Source organism: Desmodus rotundus, chromosome 3 (assembly GCF_022682495.2).
Source record: "Desmodus rotundus isolate HL8 chromosome 3, HLdesRot8A.1, whole genome shotgun sequence".
Lineage (NCBI taxonomy): Eukaryota > Metazoa > Chordata > Mammalia > Chiroptera > Phyllostomidae > Desmodus > Desmodus rotundus.
The window spans coordinates 108,507,675-108,514,912 of NC_071389.1; the positions used below are offsets into that span (position 1 = coordinate 108,507,675).

General features: G+C 43.7%; 1 pseudogene; it reads right to left on the bottom strand.

Annotated features, from left to right (window-relative positions):
• Positions 1-4,909: 4,909 nt before the first annotated feature.
• On the bottom strand, positions 4,910-6,004 carry LOC112296205 (large ribosomal subunit protein eL19-like; annotated as a pseudogene).
• Between the last annotated feature and the right edge of the window lie 1,234 nt (positions 6,005-7,238).

A 7,238-nucleotide genomic window follows, 5' to 3' on the forward strand; every position in this document is an offset into this window, starting at 1 on the left:
CACTCTGGTCCACTCCGCCTGCCTGCTCTGCTTTAGTCCACTCTGCTCTGGTCAGATGCAACATCTTTGGTGTTTCATATTCAGCTGTGAAAATGCACCTTCACTGTTCAGTGGAAAGAGAAAGTGCACTCTCTGAGGCAGAGGGGAGCTGACTTATAGAGAGAGAAGTCCCTACTCCTATTCCCTGGTTGATGTTTCCTCATTGTAAATGAGGAATCCAAATCCCCACAGTTTGATCCCCAAAACACTGTCCTGATTGGTTAGAATGGGGCCGTTCTGCCTAGGTCATGATAGGCAATCTAACTCACGTAGTCATTTGTGATTCAAGGTCAGATGTTCAGTCTCTGTTGGGGCTATCAAACAGTCCAGGAGCTGCTTTTCAAGTTAAAAAAATGTCAGCCGTCGACCTTCTTTGGGCCTCATTGGATCTTGCCAGGGCCCCCTATGGCATCTGTCTGCCATAGATTCTTCCACTTTATTAGGTCTGCTGGTTGGACTGCCTATAATGCAGCCTGGATTTGTTTCAGACTCTCTTCATATTCTGTGCCCACTCACCACTGGTAACCTTGTAAATCACCCAGTAATTAGGTTTGAGCAGTACACTAGAGTATGGTTTGAGTTGCTTCTCAAATCCAAAGAAACTCACAAAGTGTTGCCTTTCCTATGTGGTATGAGGGGCAAGATACAACTACTGTGTGTTATTTGTGCAAGAAGATATCCCAACATGTCCAGGAACAGTGGACCCCAGAAACCTTACTGACATAGCAACCTCTAAACATCCAAGGGATTATCTCCCAACTCCTTGGTATGCATACGTGTGACCAATGCACTTATGGTGCCTGCCACCTGTGTATCCTCATCCAGTTAGCACAATGCCATCAGTGTAATGGCCTAGGGTGATACCCTGTAGAATATCAAGACAAACAGGGTCCCTCCAGATATTATGACAGTGGGATTTAATTTAGCTCTGAGGCAGGACAGTTAAGATATAACACTATCCTTGACACATGAAGGCAAACTACATTTGGTTATTTTTGCTGATGGAGGAGGGGGTAGTGAGGGCATTTTCTAGGTCATTAGCTGCATTTTAGGTGCCAGAAAGTGTTGCCTTTAGAGCAGCCAACTCATAGCAACCCCACCGAGAGCAAGCCAGGGTAATAAATATGCCAACTGCACTCTCACACTCCCATCTCTTGTGGGTGCCTCCAGCTAGCCAAATGCAGCTGAAAGACAATCCTGCAAGTCAGCCTGTGGGATACAAAGCAGAGTGGAGACCATGGAGACAAGGTCTGAAGAAGCAAACGGAAGCTATCCACCACACGTGTACGTGACATAGCGTTTGTCTGACGAATGAATGAATAAATGGCTCCTGCTCCTATGCTAAGGGAAGCTTCCTTTCTCAGGCATGAATTTAGTTAGGAGTCATGTCACTCTGCAGGAAGCTCTCTGGACAAAATTGATTACAGTTTTACTGCCAGTACATTATGCACTTTCTGACTGTTTAACATGCGGTGGAGACAGTGATCATGTATGCTAGTGAGTGTAGGATTTGAGATTTTGAAAACTCTAGTGTCCTCTGCTAATTCATCATGGTCCGATAGTCTCCCTAACATGGAGTTTTGTCACAACCCAATTCCTCCCATTTTCAGCTCAGGCTGTGGCACTTCCTTTTGAGACTATCAGGAGGTGCAGGTATTTAAAAGATATTAGCACCTAAAGACAAAGCTTGAGGACATGCTAAGAGAAATAAGTCAGTCACAATAAGACAATAGCACGATTCTGATGATATGAGGGCCCTAGAGTAGTCAAACGCAGAGAGACAGAAAGGAGAAGGATGGCTGTCACATGTTGGAGGGTGAGGAATTGGGAGTTGCTCTAAAATAGGTATAGAGTTTCAGTTTTGCGAGATGAAAGGAGTTCTGGAGATGGATGGCAGTAATAGTTGCACAAGAATATGAATGTACTTAATGCCACTGAACTGTAACACTCAAAATGGTTAATATGATAAATTTTGTTTTGTGTATTTCATCACACACACACACAAAAGATACTGGGACCTAAATTTGAAAAGCACGTGGGCTTTAGAGATGCTCCAGCCAATTAAAATTCCAGCATTAGCACTTACTAGTTATGTGGCTTTGGGCAAGTTACTTAACCACTTAGAGCCTCAATTTCTTTACTGCTAAATTAGTATTGACAATGTCTATCTCACTAGATAACTGAGTTAGGGAGAAAATATGCATCAACATTTCCAGCAGAAGCCCTTTATAGAAGCTGATTGCCTTTCTCTTTTGAAACAAAAACATGGACAAGGAACATCTAAGTGAGCAGGGTGGGCAACTATCAGATTCAGCTTGTTTGAGCCCTTCCTGTCCCATGAGGCATAAGGATGTTTTCAACCCTTTATGCAGCTGGCCACTCTCACCTGCACGGATTACACATTTCACATGCTGTTCTTTTAGGGTGGAAGGCTTTCCCCTTTCTTCTTTCTATTCTGGGCATACACTTCCTCTTGCCCCAACATAATCCCTGTTCGGCCTTCAGATTTCAGTTTAGAAAACCTTCCTTTGGAGGCCTTTTCTTACCCATAAGTCTAGTTAGGGACCCCCTCCTGAACACTTACTGTGTTGATAGCAGAATTGTCTGTTAAACTTTAAGTGCTTTTTACTGCTCAACACCATAAAACCACAAGAGGGGACTGTATCTGTCTTCTTCCCATTTGTAAGCCCAGAGCAAGCAGACCCCAGTGAAATGGGAAATACTATAGATGGGAGGCCTTGAAAATAAGAAAGCACCATCCGTGGACAAGACACTGTGAAAGATTGATAGAAAGTAGATGGAATCATTGCAGGACAAAATGGTATCCTCAGGCCACCATGAACATAGTAGCTGTTTTTCCTGTCAGAGCTCTGGAGAAATTCCAAGCCCTGAAGTCACCATGTTTGGAGAAAAGGAGTGATAAATGAAAGGACCATCTACAGAATGACTCTGTCACTTAGCTCCTCCCCCTCCATTACATATCTGGAGCAGCACCATTGGCCCTAGCTGCAGCCCCACGAACCCCTCCTCCAACACAGTCAAAGCTATGTCTGCGGAGATGCCTCAGTGAAGGTATGGAGGCAGGGCAGGCACTGAGAGACTCAGGTTCCCCACAAGAAGCCACAGGCAAAAGACTCCACTTTCAGAGATTTTTATTTATTTTGGCAATTCTGAGAGTTCTGCCTGTGGGAGGACATACCTATTTACACAGAGACTTCTCACCTCCTATTCTTGGGGCTGGAGAGTGAGAGTAGGGTGAGGGAGAGGTCTTCTGGGTAAATAAGACTACCCATTTGAAGGGAAGCTCAGGTAATTTTGTAAAAATCAATATATTCCATCATTCATAAGCCATGTCAATTAAAATCATAAGACATTTAGAAGAAAGTAATGCTGTGAAAGACCAATTTGAACAAATAGAACACATTGCTTCAGAGAGTGGGAGACAGATAATGCAAGAAATAGAACTTAAAACACAATTTTCTAATCTAAGCTCCAAAATTTAAACTATTTATCTATTGGGGAAAAAAATAGAACATGTAGCCATGAAAAAAATAGCACTCAGAAAATTAAAAATTTTCAAAAGTTAAAAACATGATTACTAAAATGAAAACTCAAAATAGGACTGAATATGTTAGTGGCAAATGGAACTGAATGTGTTAGTGGCAAATGACACCAGATGTTAGATCTCAGTCCTTGAGTTCTGGCTAAGAAAGAATTCAGAGGCAACACTGAAATACAAGCAAAACTCTGTTCAGAAAGTCGCAGAGGTAGAAGAAGTGAACCGTAGAAGAAGGGAGCCAGCTTGGCTGCATGGACTTATGAAACGTGTTACAGAGGTGAAAGATGGGCCCTTGGAGCTTATGAGAAGGAAAGGCACAGAAAATGTGCAAGGTAAAAGGAAAAGGGGAAATGCACGGGAGTACGAGAGACAGAGAAAGAGAGAGAGAGAGAGAGAGAGAGAGAGAGAGATATGGAGAGATGCATCCTTTATTTTATGGGTTTTTATCTGGAGGTTTCAGGGGAAGATCTCAATAGAATATTCATCAGCTTTCTAAGAGTGTCCTTTCAGGCATGTGGTCTCTAATAATTGGTTGGCACCAGGGCAGGGGGTCTTTAGTCATTGCAGCTGGTCCTGATACCAGCGTTGGTGTTGCTCAGCCTGGCTTTCCTGCTCTTCTGGACGGGGAGCTGAAACACAACTGAAGCCTAGATGTTATCTCTGTAGTTTAATGCTTAAGGAAGTAGATGTGTAAGGGCTGGTATGAGAGTTATATGAGGCTATTCTATGGCCGCCTTCTTTCTCCTCTAAGGGTGTCTACCACATGACTAGCAAAAAGCCAGAGGAGAAGAGGTCAGAGGAGGGTCCAAGACACAAGACCAGCTATGTGAAAGATCAGGGCATCTAATCTGCACGACTTGCAATATGCTAGGGAAGGAAAGGTCACCCTGGTGGCGAGGTCCCACCTAAAAAATGTCCATTGCTAGGCACCCTGGGCTTTCTGCACTGGTGACCTTCTGTACCTTGCCTATCATTCCTACCCTGCTCATGTATAACTGCCTACTATATCAAATGGAGTAAAAGATCAAATAGTAATCTGCAAGATATGGATGGAGAGATATTCCAAAATATGGAGTAATAATGAGGGACAGTTATGAAACAGAGGATATAACATGTATTTATTAGAAGATTCAGGAGAAAATAGTGAATGAAAGGAAAATATTTAAAGAAATATCAGAAGATACAGAAGTTCCTACTTATCTAAGGTTTTGCCTTCCAAGGATTCAGTTACCTGCAGGGAACCATGGTCCAAAAATATTAAATAGAAAATTCCAGAAATAAACACTTCATAGTTTTTATTTATTGATTGATTGATTGATTGATTGATTTATCTATCTTAGGCAGGTGAGGCCACTTTATTCAATGACTGATCCGTGCAATTGCCAAGGCCACTGTGTACAGGTAAGAGAGGTGGAGCTTTATTTCTTGGCCTCTTCCTCCTTGGGCAGAGTTTTGATGATTTCCTCCTTCTTGGACTGGATCCACTCTTCACGGCGCTTGCAAGCTTCCTTGGTCTTAGACCTGAGGGCCTCAGCCTAGTCAGCTAGAAGCTTCTTGCGAGCCTTGTACGCCTTCAGCTTGTGGATGTGTTTCATGAAAATCTGCTTATTTTTGAACACATTACCCTTCACTTTTAGGTACAGGCTGTGGTACCTGTGGCGGTCAATCTTCTTAGGTTCACGATATCTTCTGAGTAACCTGCGAAGGATTCTCATCCTCCTCATCCAGGTCACTTTCTCAGGCATTTGAACACTGGCAGCACCCTTCCGCTTACCTATGCCCATATGCCTACCCTTCCTGTGGGCCAAGGTGTTTTTCCGGCAACCAGCCCAAGAATGGACAGTCACAGGCTTCCGGATGATCAGCCCATCTTTGATCAGCTTCCGAATCTGCTGACAGGAATTGGCATTGGAGATTTCATTGGTCTCATTGGGGTCCAACCAGACTTTCTTTTTGCCACAGCGGAGGACGCTGGAGGCAAGCCCCTTCTGAAGCCTGGCCATACTCATTGCTGCTGCCACAGCAGCGAAAGAAAACAATTCATAGGTTTTAAATTGCATGCTGTTCTGAGGATTGTGATGAAATCTCCTGCTGTCCTGATCCATCCCACTGGGACTTGAATCATCCTTTTGTCCAGCATTCCCTACCCATTAGTCACTTAGTAACCTTCTCGGTTATCAGAGAGAGGCTGCATTCTCTTAACTTTTATTACAGTATATTTTTATAATATTCCTGTTCTATTCTTAGTTGTTGTTTGTCTCTTACTGTGCTTAATTTATAAATTAAACTTTTAAAAAAGATTTTATCTACTTATTCCTAGACAGAGGGGAGGGAGGGAGTAAGAGATAGAGAAACATCAATCAGCTGCCTGTCGCATGCACCCCAACCAAGGACAGAACCTGCAACCCAGGCATGTGCCCTGACTGGGGACCGAGCCAGCAACCTCTCCCGTGGTGGGATGACACCCACCAACTGAGCCACACCAGTCAGGGATGGATTAAACTTGATCGTAGGTTTATATATATAGGAAAAAACATAGTATATACTATCCATGGTTTCAGGCATCTTCTGTGGGTCTTGGAATGTATCCCCTGTAGGTAAGGGGGAACTACTGTAATTCCTCTGAACTGAAGAAAAAGTCAGATGTTCAGATTGAAAAAAACTTCTTACCCACCTTCTATTCTTGGGAGGGTAAAGCGTGAGATATATACCTATCTCTCTCTATGTGTATATACTTTATATATCTCAACACTTAGACATATTCTGGTAAAAAGTTCAGAATACCAAATTTAAAAAGAAAACCCCTAAAATCTCATAGAGACAAAAAAATTCTCATGTGGAAATGAGGAAGAAACTGGCATCAGATATCTCTAAAGCAACATTGGTGAAGATGGCAGCACAGGTAAACATGGCTTGCTTCCATGCATAAAACCACATTAAAATCACAACTAAACCATAGAACAACCATCATTCAGAACCAGCAGAAATCGAGTGGAATGGAGGTTCTGCAACCATAAAATTAAAGAAGGAACCACATCCATCCAGACAGGTAGGATGGGCGGAGATGTGAAGACACAAAGTGGGGTGACTCCACACCCACATGTGGCAGATAGAAATTGAGAGGGATATCTCAGGAGCGACAGGCCCAGCCCCACACCAGCTCCTCCAGCCCAGGGCTCCAGTGATAGAAAGATAAGTCCCCTGGTCTGGCTGTAAAAACCAGTGGAGATTGGGTAAGTGGATTAAACTGCTGGATTCCCGGGCAGTTATGTTTAAAGGGCCAGTACTTGGACTTACTCAGACTCACTTCCATTGAGCTCCAGCACTGAGGCAGCAGTTTAATAGGCACCAGTGGCATACAGGGAGGAATTGAAGTGTCTAGCATCAGGGTAAGAGGTGGGGGACAGCTTTCTCCAAGATGGATCTGCTGGCAGAGGCCATTGCTCCTCTTCTGAGCCCTACACCCACAGAGCCACAGAGTGTGGCAGGAGCCAGATCTGAGATTCCATCAACCTGCCCTGCCTTGGTGATTCCTTGAGACTCCTCCCCACACAACTTATGTGCCCATCCAAGTGGTTAACCGTGGCTCTTCCATACAAATGACCTGTCTTGGCACATGCTCCTAATCTCCCTTCTCCCT